This window comes from Cibotium barometz, chromosome 14, assembly GCF_041138505.1.
Source record: "Cibotium barometz isolate CiBa-2024 chromosome 14, ASM4113850v1, whole genome shotgun sequence".
In the NCBI taxonomy this organism is placed as follows: Eukaryota; Viridiplantae; Streptophyta; class Polypodiopsida; order Cyatheales; family Cibotiaceae; genus Cibotium; species Cibotium barometz.
In genome coordinates, this window is record NC_141059.1 from 39,215,370 (window position 1) to 39,230,438 (window position 15,069).

At 39.1% G+C, this 15,069-nt stretch overlaps 1 non-coding gene across 1 annotated transcript; it reads left to right on the plus strand.

Moving 5' to 3' along the window:
* The first annotated feature begins 762 nt into the window (after positions 1 to 762).
* Positions 763 to 835, plus strand: TRNAR-UCU (transfer RNA arginine (anticodon UCU)). The gene has a single exon. It is a non-coding gene; the product is annotated as a tRNA-Arg (tRNA).
* The last annotated feature ends 14,234 nt before the right edge of the window (positions 836 to 15,069 follow it).

The window sequence follows — 15,069 nt, forward strand, 5'->3', positions numbered from 1 at the left end:
CATATAATTACATCAATGAAGTTTCCTTGAACTAAATAATTTTCCTATTACTTCTAAATATTTTGAGTCAATTCTTGTAACATGAACAAAGAGAGGGGAAGATAGCTTTGATTTTAACAATCATAAAAGGAAAAGATTATTGTAATTTAACATTGATGACACATTTATGTGGCATGTAATTACATCAATGAAGTTTCCTTGAACTAAATAATTTTCCTATTACTTCTAAATATTTTGAGTCAATTCTTTCCAAGAAATCATCAACCCATTGAAGCTACAACATTGAAGCTACAACTTGTAACATGAACAAAGAGAGGGGAGGATAGATTTGATTCTAACAATCATAATGACTAAGGAAAAGATTATTGTAATTAACATTGATGACACATTTATGTGGCATATAATTACATCTTACTTCTAAATATTTTGAGTCAGTCTAGGACTTCCAACTCGATGCACATGCTATCCCTATTTATGTGGACAATGACTAATTGAATAAGGTAAAAGACTAGTTATAGTAAATCTAAAAACTAGTTATCAACTGGGAGAGAGAGGACTCACGACAATTTGCAAGAACAATTACTGCTTTGTTTAGATCTTTTGGGGGGAGGTTTCAAATTTTGTTCAAGTCCCCGGATATCAAGCGCTACTAAGAATGTTGTGAAAATTAACAGTGTGCATATGAATCTTCTACTCGGGCCAATGGGTAGTTTAATTTCCACTTTATATAATGCCTTGTAAAGAAATCAGAAGGCACGCCTTGCGCCCGTGGCCTAATGGATAAGGCACTTGACTTCTAATCAAGGGATTGTGGGTTCGAGTCCCACCGGGCGTGTAGATTAATTCTACTTTCTTTTCACAAAATATCATACAGCTTTTTGAGGTTTCGTGCATGATTTCTCTTCTTGCCCACACAAAAGCTAATTAAAAGGATTTTAAAACTTGTGGCAAATTATCGTAATGTGTTCTTGTTGTGGTTTGGAGTCCCACTGGGAGCTTTTTGAAGTCTTGTCAAATCCATCCTTGCCCACACAAAAGCTAGTTAAAAGGATTTTAAAACTTGTGGCAAATTATCAAAATTTGTTTTTGTGCTTTGTGTTTTTGTCCCACACAAAAGCTAATTAAAAGGATTTTAAAACTTGTAACAAATTATCACAATTTGTTTTTGTGTTTTTGTTTTTTTTTTGTGTTTTTGTGTTTTTTTTTGTTTTTTTGTTTTTGTGTTTTTGTTTGTTTTTGTATTTTTTGTGTTTTTTATTTTTTGTGTTTTTTTTTTTGTGTTTTTTTTATTTTTTTTGTGTTTTTTTGTGTTTTTGTGCTTTTTGTTTTGTGTTTTTGTTTTTTGTGTTTTTTTTTGTTTTTGTGTTTTTGTGCTTTTTGTTTTTTGGTGTTTTTTGGTGTGTTTTTTTGTCTTTTTTTGTGTTGTTTTTTTTTGTTTTTTTGTGTTTTTTTTTGTTTTTGTTAGATCAAGCAAGTTGTTCAAGTAGCTAATAGTAACAACCTTTGTCCTTTTTTTTCCCAAGTTTGATGCTTCATTAGGTGAGCATAGTTTGGCGTTGTTGCTAGGGAACCATTAGACTTAGAAATCTTACACTTAATCTTGAATTTAATGTCACCTAAATGTTGTGAAAGCCACGGACGTTTTTGTTTTGTTGGTCGGAAGTGCACATAATTATTGTAAACTGGATGAGTTACCATCAGTTGGAACTATGGTTTGCAAGAAATAGTTTATTCTCCATCTTTCTCTCTCTTGTTAAGCACTTGTTATATGTGAAAATCTTTCTATTTACCAGCAATCGGTAGGTCAGTTTGTTAAAGTGGATGGCTTGTAACCGAAGGTCATGTGTTCAATCCACGGCTGCCTACATTGCATGGTGTTACCTTGTACCTTCTAAACCCGTTAGGTGTGTTTGTAAGAAGGGTATGCGAGACCCTCATGTAATAAAAATCGTCCAACTTTTAAAAAATTAAAAAATTAAAAAAAAATAAAATCTCTCTATTTGTGTAAGATACACATAGTTGATCTATTGATGAAGATGGCAGAAATCAGCAAGAATCTTTTCATGCTCAAAAGGAAGAGTCACTGGCGTTGTGAAAAAGCTAACAAAGGTACATCAAGAATGTATAGGTGTATTAATTCAATTGTGCCAAGAAGAAGAGAGAGCCAATGGTGAGATAGTGGCTACAAAGTTAATGAGGGCACACATAGAAACTATCTCTCTCTCTTTCATACACACACACATGCACACCCTCCACATGTACATGTGTGGCTATGTGTATGTGCACATGTGTGTATGAATATTTTTACATATAATAGTATTAATATAAAATTATTATATGTTTACTATATATTACTATAGTAGTAAATATATAATATTATTATGTATTTATTATATGTATATTTATTTATATATCATTATTATAATAAATTTATATATATATATATCTTTCCTCTCTCTCTCTCTCTCTCTCTCTCTCTCTCTCTCTCTCTCTGTGCTTAGGCGCACAAAGAGCCAGACTCAGAGGCACATTACAAACTTCTTTAGTCCAACCATCACTGCGCCAGATGGACCACAGTAGTAGCAGGACATGGATACCGCCCACACCAGCGGTACACTGATTGATCGTGCGATTGAGCTTGGGTGGTCCAGACGCCCACGACTACGGCGGATTCGGATTATTCTTGCGAGACATGTGGGACACCCAGTCAGGGTGCTGACCACAGAGGATATTGAGGAGATCCGCCAGCGTCCGATGCGGCACATATTATGAGATGGGGGCACCTCCATAGTGTACCCCCCCCCCCCCCCCCCGTCCCACATGATATTGTATCCCCTCACTGTACTCCACTCACCTCCATAGCGTACCCCCCCCCCCTCACTATATTCACACCCTTTAAGGGTTTTTGTTTACCTTCCAGTTCTAGTTTCATTTTCTAGGTGCCAGTAGTATCATCTTTATTTTTCATTTTCTGGTTTTTTTATCCAGACATTGTATCAGATCCACCATGATGTAACTTTTCGGTCTCATAGGTCATTATGGCCTTTTGAAGACGTTAATATAACATTTCATTTCATTTCACACACACACACATACACACACACACACACGCACACATGTACTAATAATGCAAAGGCACGCTCTCTGCTCCCACACACACTCTTCCACACATAGAAACTCTCTCTCTCTCTCTTCTTTTTACACATATGCATGCATATACACACACACACACACTCTCTCTCTCTCTCTCTCTCTCTCTCTCTCACACACACACACACACACACACACATATAAATAAATTTACACACAAATATATAATTTTAATTAATGATTAAACTTTAATGGTAGGGATGCAAGGTGAGGTGCACTCACTCTTAAAATAAATGCATCTTACATGTAAACTCTCTCTCTCTCTCTCTCTTTCTCTCTCTCTCTCTCTCTCTCTCTCTCTCTCTCTCACATGCACATGCAATGTCTCTTTCTTTCTCTCTCACACACATGCACACACACCCCTTCTCTCTCTCTCTCTTACACACACATGAACACGCATCCCCTCTCTCTCACATCACACACACATGTACACACCTGGATATGAACTAATGTAAATGCACACTCTTCTCCCCCCACACACACTCTCACACATGGACTTCTCTCTCTCTCTCTCTCTTACACGCACACACATCTAAATATATATTATATATAATATTATGTTTTATTATATTTAGAAACATATACTTTTATATACATGCATATTTATAAAATCAAATACACATAATTTCAATTAATTAAATTTTAATAGGTGGGGATGCATGGTGAGCTGTGCCCACTCTTAAATAAGTGTATCTTACATGGGAGGCCCCTATGTTTTTCTCAAGAAAATCATTAGGTTTCAACGGATAGCTCTACTTTCAAAAATTGAAATGACGTGAGATGAGAAAATGTAAATTTGAGAAAGGAGTTCCCCTTTCTCCCTTCCTCTTCTTTGGCTACGTGTGGAAGGGGTGATGGCTAGAGAGAGCAGTAGAGGGAGAAACTTGTGCTTAATAGAATAGATAGATTATTTACTAGCATGGCTAACTTGCTAGTTTCTTCACTTTTCCCAAGCACAGCTCTTGCCCTCTAGACAAAAACTCTACTTTTTTTTTTGTAATTGTTGTAGTTTAATATCTATTTCGTAAACGTGCTTATGAATTTTCCACACTACTCAACAAAGCAATCCCTATCGACCATGGTATAATCTTCCCATTCTTTAATTTTGTTATGGCTCTCTCACCTCCTACCCTCATATACGAGATCCCCCTTCTCCCCAATGTGCAACATTTCCATAGATGTTGCTATGTCCTTTAGGTATTAAAGAAATTGTAGGAGATAGAAAAGTCACCAAGGATTAGAAAAGGCCCATGGATTTATTGGAATACTATGCAAATGAACATATCTTACGATTAAAAAAAGCCCAAGGATTTATTGAAATACTATCCAAATAAAGAGATCTTACAGACAAACTTGCAATGGATGTGACAACTCATTTAGGGGAAGCCAACGAGATCTACACATACCTTTTAAATCAACGTAGCACATAATATGGCGTAATAATTCTTTATATGAGGCGATACAAGCAACTCCATTAAAAAGTAATTACCACAAAGTACTTCTTTGATATGGAGCATATAGAGTTTGTAGAGGAGGTAAATCCTAATAAACTCAAAGATTTATAAAGTTCTTTAAAAACCATGCTCCAAACTCACAAATGGATCAAGCTTAAAAACACATAATCAAAGGAGAAGTAATCTGCAACCACAAGAGGGACTCCCACTTCATCATCCTTTATGGCCTTTCTTGCCTTCCCTTTACTTTAGGTGACTTCTCTTTTTTTATTGATTACCTCCACGATTTCTTATTCAACCCTGGAAATTTAACTTTTGAGTGCTTGATTAATATATCCATCCATCTTTTAGAGACATCATATGGATATCATGTTTATAATATCCTTTTTGGCGACTTTCTTACATAGATGCATATATGTGTGTCTCTCTCTCTCACACATGCATTCTCTCATATGCACAGACACAACCCTCTCACACACATATACATGTGCACATGCACTCTCTTCTCACCCCCGTCTCGCACACACTCTATCACACATAGAAACTCAGCACGGATCCCCCGAGAGGAGAGGGTATGCAGATTGTGCAGAGAGGAGGTGGAGAGTGAGGAGCATTATGTATGCAGATGCAGAGCATATACAGCCATCAGAGAGAGATATCCCATTCTATTCAGAGAGCCACGTTCCCTACGCCAGATCTTTGAGGCAGCAGACCAGCGCATACTGGGGAGATACATTCTAGACATACAGCGCCACAGAGAGACATTATTACAGGCTCAGACAGCTCCAGAGGGGGGGAGACAGACACAGATTACTGCATTTTTTCAGAGATCCATCCCCCTCCCAGCCCCTACACGGCAGGGAATTACTCTCCAGAGAGCAGAGACACTTAGAGCCCGCAGGAGACAGAGGGCACCTGGCTTTCGGACACCACGCCTATACCAGAGAGAGATGACAGAGATCAGAGCTCAGTTTCACAGAGAGGGTGCGGAGCGACTGGCTCGCTTCAAAGCACACCCAGGCATGTTCTTCAGGGAGCTGTGGACACCCCCTTCACTGATGTATACCATTCTATACCCCCAGTATGGTACAGGATGGAGCTAGCTAGGTTGCATATCATGATTGTATACTCCATGCATATAGTTTTGCATTTCTCCTAGTAGTAGAGCTCCATCCCCCACACACCCAGATTCAGCTTTTTTTTGTTCAGTACTTTTTCATTTTGTTGGGATGACAGAGGATACCCCATACAGGTACTCCGATTTGTCTCATAGGCCGAGTTCGGTCTTTTGGAAGACGTTAATAAAATCTTTCTTTCTTTCTTTCTTTCTCTCTCTCTCTCACACCCACACACACACACATTCCACATGCACGTGTATGGCTGTGTATGCATACGTATATGTGTAAATGTGTTTATAATATAATAGAATTATAATAATATTAATATATATTTACTATATATATATTTATATATTTATATCATTATTATATTCTATTATTATAATTTTACTATAAATATTATTATTTTTATTTATTAATTATATATTTATATTATGTTATTATATATATATATATATATATATATATATATATATATATTACATTATATTATCTATATATATTTATAGTAAATAATCATATTTATACTATATACATGTCTTTAATTTTATACTTATGTATCACACACACACATGTAACATTGCATTATTATATATTAGTATAGATAAAATATATATATATATTTAATACCTTTACTTATTATATGTTTACATATTTTTATTATATATATTTTTATTATACTTATTTATTATATATCTTTATATTATTGATTTAAATTTTATTCTCTGAACATACCCTTAGACTCCTCTCTCTCTCTCCCCCTATTCCTCCTTGCTCTCTCTCTCTCTCTCTCTCTCTCTCTCTCTCTCTCCTTCCCAAAAATGTGGCCTCAACTCCCCCCTCCCTCTCTCTCTCTACTATGTCCCAACATGTGGCTCCTCCCATCCTCCATTAGACCCACTTCTCTCTTTAACACTTGTCCATCTTCCAACTGCCACCACATATCCCCTCCCCTCCCAAAAAATTGCACATAATAGATAGTATATGTAGATAAATTATACATATATACAGATACACACATACACATACATACATATATAACATATATATGTGTATTTATAAATGTAAATAAGAAAAAACACACACACACACACACATATATATATATATATTATTTATATTTACATTTTATTGAAATCTACTTTTATTCTCTCTTTCTCTCCCTTTTAAAAAAATACTCTCTCTCTCTCTCTCTCTCTCTCTCTCTCTCTCACACACACACACACACATGTACACACCCGCACATGTGCTAATGCAAATGCACTCTCTCTCTCCCACATACACTCTTTCACACACAAAAAATCTCTCTCTCTCTCTCTCTCTTACACAAGTACACACATGCACACACACACACACCCTCTCTCTCTCTCTCTCTCTCTCTCTCTCTCTCACACACACACACACTCTTTCATACACACACACACATACAAATATATATTATATGTATAATATTATGTTTTATTATATTTAGGCACATACGTTTACATATATGTATTTATAAATATAAATAAACTCACATATACACATATAATTTTAATTAATCAAATTTCAATTTAGTTTAAATTTTAATAGGTGGGGATGCGTGGTGAGGTGTGCTCACTCTCAAATAAATGCATCTTACAAGTAATGTCTCTCTCTCTCTCTCAAACACACACATCTCTCTCTCTCTCACGCACGCACACACGCACGCACGCACACATGCACATGCACATGAATCCTCTCTCTTGAACACACACACACATGCACCCTTTCTCTCTCTATGACACACACATACACTCTCTCTCTCTCTCTCTCTCTCTCTCTCTCTCTCTCTCTCTCTCTTACACACACACACACATGTACACACCCGCACATGCACTAACTTTGGCTAACAAAGGTCTTCTGGCACTAATTCAAGTAGAAACTTGGGTGTTTCTTGCAAATCTTCCTGTAGCTACACACTTGAAGAATGTAAGACTCATGCGCTGAAGGGTATAAAGGGGTGAACTCTTAAAATCACCCTTCTCCATGAGTTCTCTTGACCCTTCCAAGTGTTCATCACCAATAGGGATCTAAGGGAGAATGAAGGGCACCATGGCTTTCACTAAGGCTAGTGCAAAATATTGCTCTAAAACCATCTAGAATATTTACATGCCATACTTAAAATGTGCTTGTAGGTTTTTAGATCTAAATGCACCTTGTGATTCTAGCATTATTTGGTTTGATCATGCTATATGGTATGTTCTAAATCACTTGGAGGACCTATTTCCAAACAAACCGATTATTTGGTTTGATCATGCTATATGGTATGTTCTAAATCACTTGGAGGACCTATTTCCAAACAAACCGATTATCTTTCAACTATCTTCTTGTTGCAAGGGGTGTTTTCAAGGTTGTCCAATTGGGATTTTTAATGGTTGGGCACACACATGAGGACATAAATGCAATGTTTAATAGGATGTCCGAGAAATTGAGAGTTGGCTAGACCTTCACTTTACCACATTTGATGGATCTTTTAAGGACTAGCTTAACTTCCTCTCCAGCTCCCTTGCTTACAGAAGTCTCTAACTTCAAGAGATATTGTGACGGCTACCTTTGTGATGGGCAAGAAGCACTTATAGATCGATACGTTAAGGACTAGCTCAACTTCCTCTCCATCTCCCTTCTTGCTTGCAGAAGTCCCTGACTTCAGGAGATATTGTGATGGCTACCTTTGTGATGGGCAAGCACTTATAGGCCACTCAAAACCGCTTCAATTTTGGTTCCTCGTGAAGAGGGACACATCGGTAATGCAATATAAAGTGCATCTAGTGATAGTTGATTGGAGACCTAGTGAGGGAGGTATCCCACTATGGAAAAAAGACAGTGAAGGTAAACCAATGCTACCACCCGTGAATCCACCTCTATTGCCGATGGGCAGAGTATATAAAGGGGCATGAAGATGTAATATTAGGAATAAAATATTACATAAAATTTTGGCAGAATCTTAGAAATGGTTCATGTGAGCCAAAATATTATAGGGCTGTGATAGATTATTGGAATGATGTAATCCAATAGCTTGCGAAGCCAATAAGATCATAGGCTAGATTGTACACAAATTTTTGGCCAAAATCTTCCCAATAGCTGGATGATGTGGATGCTTAAATGGGTGCTAAAAGATTCTTAGGTTACAAAGAACAGAATGATCATTATTGTGGCCATCAATGGAAAAAATCAAGGGAAAAATTCAACCCAATGCATGATGTTAAGCAAGGGGACTTTATATCAAATTATTGCACCCAGATAATAGAGTCATCTATCCCATTTGGCTTGCTATGGCTAAATCAGAGATTGATATGGACAGGACGTCACCAAACTACAACAAGCTTTTAATACGGTATTGGGGACCTTGTGCAAGGAAGAATGGTATGACACATAAGAACACAATATTATGTTTTATTATATTTAGACACATATGCCCATACATACATATATGTGTATTTATATTAATAAATTTATATATACACATACACATAATTATAAATAATAAAATTTAATTTTAATGGGTGGGGTTGTTTGGTAAGGTGTCTCACTCTTAAATAAGTGCATCTTACAAATAATGTCTTTTGTCTTTTCTTTACAATGAGAGAGAAAAATAGACACCCACATGTTGAAGTTTTCATCTCATGACCTTTTATGAAGCTCACCTTTTAAGAAGGCGGCCTCTGTTTTTTTTCTGTGCTAAGCACAAAATAATGCTAAAACTTGTGTATGTATCTATTGTTTTATCTAAACTATAAACCCCATTTATAGACAGCAAGAGGAAGAGACACTTCTTACTCCCCCACATGGCTAGCTCTTCCTAAAGCCACATGTCTGCCCAAAAGAGCGTGAGAGCCTCATACTGCTCGGGGAGCTTACAACATCCCTTTCCTTGATACAACCCATAGACGTTTCTCTCTCTCTCTCTCTCTCTCTCTCTCTCTCTCTCTCTCTACATTCATATTACAAGTCTACGCATAGATCTATGCAAGAATGCACAACACAAATACTTTACATTATCATTACCAATGAGTAAAATCATACCTGGCAAATTCATTTGGGTTGGAATTAGGTCACTGAGGCTAGGTGGATTAATTGGTCACGATGGTGCATTTTGCGCTTCACCTCTTGCTAAGCTTATCTGAATCCATAACTTAATCTATGCTAGTATCCAAACAATGTAACAATAATACCAATGAACCACAAGTAAAAGAGTGTGAATGACCAACTTCTTCAACTTTTGGGGTTGCCTCGTTCGTGCGAGTACTATCATTAAAATCACTTTCGTCATATTCTAATGGAGAGGTATCAGAGTCGTCCTCTTCCTGTAGTGACTTTCCTTTTCCCTTTCCCTTTATTGCATCCTTTTTGGCACTTTTGTCCCTTCATCATCATTATCCTCTTCATCTTCATCATCCCCTTCATCTTTCATAAGATCTTTGCCCTTGCCTTGAACATGTGATTTGTCACGTAGACTTCTAGGCTTCATAATAAAATTCACGATTTGAAAAGATATAAGAAACAATATTTAAAATAAAGTGAAATATCTAATTGTATAGTTCATACCATGGTTGATTTCTTCGCTTTACAAGCCCGAGTGTACACCTCCTTCTCACTCTTGGAAAATTTTGCCACTTGGAAAGTCAAGGAACAATGGGCATCTCTTGTATATCCCTGCATCCCAAAGGTCTTGAAGTTGCTGCTGTGTATACATAGTGCTCTCATGTTTTGGATTACACCAATCTTTTAAGATTACACCAATCTTTTAAGATTACAAGCACATCTGTAAATAGATCCCTCCACATGGCAGGTCTTGAAGTTGCTGCTGTGTATACATAGTGCTCTCATGTTTTGGATTGCACCAATCTTTTAAGATTACAGGCATATCTGCAAATAGATCCCTCCACATGGCACTTACAAATCCATCTACACATTATTATATCCATTCAGTTTACAAATATAAGAGTACAACTAAGTAGTAAGTATGCTTTGTAGAATGTTATGCACCTAAACACAGCACGCCTGGTAAACATGATGATAGCAGGATTTGAAGCTACCACACCTTGTTTCTTTAGGGATCCCACCTTAGTTGGTGGGGGGTGGGGGTGCCCTTAGTGGATCGTGATTCACTGTGAGGGATGGCACACACCCCCCCACACCAACTAAGGGCGACCATTGTCCTTAGTTGGTGGGGGATCACCCTTAGTTGGTGACCCCTCCCCACCCACTAAAGGCGACCATCGCCCTTAGTGGGTTGGGGGGTCACGCTTAGTTGGCGGGCCCCCCACCCACTAAGGTTCGATCGCCCTTAGTTCGTGGGGGGAGGTGTCTCTCTTAATTGGCGAACCCCCCCACCCACTACGATCACCCTTAGTGGGTGGGGGGGTCGCCAACCTACGGGTGACCGTCGCTCTTAGTTGGCAACCCTCCCACACCTACTAAGGGCGATTATAGGTTGCCTTTAGTAGGTGGGGGGAGGGGAGAGGATGGAAGGGGGGGGGGGGGGAACAGTCACCCTTAGTTGGCGACCCCCCTCCCCCCCACCAACTAAGGGCGACCATTGCCCTTAGTGTATGGGGGACCCACCCACTAAGGGTGACGGTCGCCCTTAGTGGGTTAGGGGGGTCCCACTTAGTTGGTGACCCTCCCCCACCCACTAAGGTCCAGTCGCCCTTAGTTGGTGAGGGGGTCTCCCTTAGTACGCCCCCCCCCCCCCCCCCCCCCAAGCCACTTAAGGGTGACGGTCGCCCTTAAGTGGGTGGGGGGGGTCACCAACTAAGGGGGCGACCATCACCCTTAGTTAGCGACCCCCCCCCACCTACTAAGGGAGGGCGATGGTCACCCTTAGTAGCTAGGGGGAGGGGAAGGGGGACGATCACCCTTAGTTGGCGACCCCTTTTCCCCCACCAACTAAGGGCGACCATCGCCCTTAGTGGGGGACATACACGTTTCCCCGCCATTAAAGGCTTGACCTTCGCCCCGCAGAGCCACACTCCCCCCCCTACACGGTAGCCACTCTCCTCCCCCCCAGCAAATGCGGCAGCCACTCCCCCCCTCAGTAAAACACGGTAGCCCTCCCCCCTGTCTCCTAAAAGTAAAACCTCCCCTCCCCTCCCTAAAAGCAAAACACTCCCCTCTCCCCCATAAAACGATTGCCCCCTCTCCTTCTCTCTCACAGACTCTCTCCCTCCCTAAACCCTAAAAGGATAGTCATCTCTCTCTCTCTCTCTCTCTCTCTCTCTCTCTCTCACCAACCCTTCCTTCACTCTCGTTTTTCCTCTCTCTCTCTCTCTCTCTCTCTCTCTCTCTCTCTCTCTCTCACCAACCCTTCCTTCACTCTCGTTTTTCCTCTCTCTATTCCTTTTCCTCTCCTCTCTTTTTGTCATTATATCTTCTCTCTCCTCTCTTCTTCTTTGTTTCTTCCTTCTTTCTCTTCTTTCAAAACCCTAAATTTTTTAATTTAATATTTTTTCTCTATTTATATATATCCCTCTATTTATATCTATCCCTCTATTTATATATATCCCTCTATTTAATATTTTTTCTCTATTTATATATATCCCTCTATTTTTTAATTTAATATTTTTTGCTCTATTTTTTATCTTTTGCTTTCTTATATCTTTTAGGACTCTTTCTTCCTTGTTCAATCTCCTCCTTCTTGTGCTACTTGTTCGTCCTCATGGCGTCTCCCCAATTTCAAAGAGGGACACAAGTGTCCTTGATGTTCAATGATACCAAGGTAGTGAGACTGGGCCATTTTGCATGTAGGACCCCACCGTGGATACTATCCATGGAATTGGTTTGCCGCTTAGTCATGGTGGCGAGTCAATAGAAGATGTTGAAGTGTCTTCCTTTTCCCCTTGAAGATGGTGATATCGACAAGTTAAATCAAACCAAAGGATACATCATTGTGTGGACAACAAGAGATTGTGTAAGTCTTGTTTTTTCTCTCTCCACCTTTCCAATTATGCTCTTTTTTAGTGGTTTTTTTTAGAGCAAACGGTCTTATGTATGTCGATGTGTTTAGATTGTTGCAAACACATCAAAGGAAACCCCACATCCAAACCGTGCAAAACGTAAAAAGAGCACACCTATCAAACAAGCAAGCCAAGAAGTGACAGGTACCAAGAAGAGGAAGAAAGTGCAAGAGAAAGATGATGATTGGAGTCCTCCTCGAAGGAATCCAAGTCGAGTTGTTAAGTCTTTGAAGAAAGGTGCTTCTTCAAAAATCATTAAAGAAACTAAGGAAGTATTAGAGGTGGACAAGAGAATTGAAAAAGAAGGCGAGAATGAAGAGGGCTTCATGGTGACTCATGCAACTCGCTCGTGATTAGAACTCCTACAAGACAGTCTTAACAGAATGAAGGTAATTGTTAACCATATGTAGCAATGGTGTCCAAATCTACAACTTGGACGGACACTCATAATGGTCCATCGAAATGCTTATGGCGATTTTCGCTAAAGAGCGTGTAGTAGTAAGTTAGGCTGACGTCCCAAGTGATGTACTTCATGGATATATTATGAGATTAGTCATTGTAATAGCATTAAACCTCTTATGAGCCGAAAGTACCCGATCGACCATAATTTAAGTGAGTGTGAACACTCATGGCCATGTATATAAGTGTATCTCTCATAATACAAAGGACTCTCCCATTGTGTAATAGAGTCTTTCTCTTGTTAATCATGTTGTTAATCTCTCTAATCCATGCTAGTGAGTGTACATGAGTGAAGCGAGGTGAGGAGGAACAAGTACACGTAGTGCAACGCAATGGTGTGACAACGCTCACAGAGACACGATAGAATTGTTTCTCAAAGAGTTGTAGAGCTTGGAGACCTCAAAGGTTACGAGCCGAGCCATTGAAAAGATCCTCGCAATAGTTGCGATTCACCAAGTAATCTTCTTATTGGATGTGTTTCAAGGAGCGTTCGAGTAAGCCATAACATCTATAATGCATGATGGTAAAATAAAGTACTTGACAGATGTACTTCATATTCTTAATATATCATAAAATCTGATTTCTATTAGACAGATCGTTAACCAAGGCCTGCAAGTAAGGCTCAATTCTCAAGGGTGCTTTTTGTGGAAGACTTCAAAAATCAATGCCGCATGGGTTGAAAAGGATAACCAAAATGGCAAAATGTTTATTTTGGATAGTAACATGCATGCGGTGAAAGCAACCATGTTTGCACATGGAACACGTGTTATTACAAACTTTGACATATATCACAAGCGCATTGGTCATGTAAAAATACAACCGTCGAAGTTTATGCATACCCAAAATTTTGTTGCAAACTTATCGACATTTAAGATTAATGGTATGCAACAATACTCTAGTAGCTCCGAGAAGAGCCTTGATGAGAAGCTCGGCATCCCATCAATGGTTACTAATGGTGCACGACGAACCAAGGCTATTTTGAGAACGCCTGACAATGATCCAAGTATACGCACGTCTACCCAAGTTGGATACCCTATTCACACATAGTAAGATATGAAAGATAGACAACCTATCACTACGTTGTACGCACGTCTACTCCAATTAGATACCCTATTCACATGTTAAGGTATGACAGATATACAACCCATCACTATACTTACATGGTTAAAGCAATATAGAAGATTAAACCAATATAGAAGATTGAACCCACTTGTTTTGAGTAGGTACTTGGAAATCAAAAATGAGAAGATACCATGGATGAGAGGCACTAGGTACAAAGAAGCTCCATACGTTTAGGATCTTACTTAGAGTGCAATGTGTGAAATTAAGCTGGAGGAGGAGTGATGAGAGAAATTGAGCTCAACTAATATTGCACACATTGATGCCTCACCCAAGTAATGGCTTTTGCATTTGAGCCACTAGCATGATTGGTGAGATTATGGCTAATATGTTGCCAATGGTTTACAAGCTGTTTGACAACCACTTTAGTGCACTGAAGTTATATGGCATAGTTATAACGCCAACTCATGTAATCGGATTCACATTGGACCAACCTTTGTAAGTTAAGGTAGGAGTGTACTTTTCCATATAGCATTTACTCTCTCTTTTATTTAAGGTTGTAGAGAACAGACGAGAAGAATAGAAAATTCAACCATCCATCTCTTGTGTGCTTGTCTACTCTTGCAAGGAGCTCAAGGTCCCCCACATTCTTCTCCGCCGCAAATCCACCCAGTCCGCAAGAGATATCCCAATTTCCTTTGCAGAGATGTCGATTCTTGAGAATCTTGATCAAGCAATGCCCTCCACCCCCCCCCCCAACCCAAGGCGCCGAGGCCACAATAATCCCCCAAAAACAAAAACAAAAAATACAAGGGTCTTTGCAAAGATGTCGATTCTTGAGAATCTTGATTA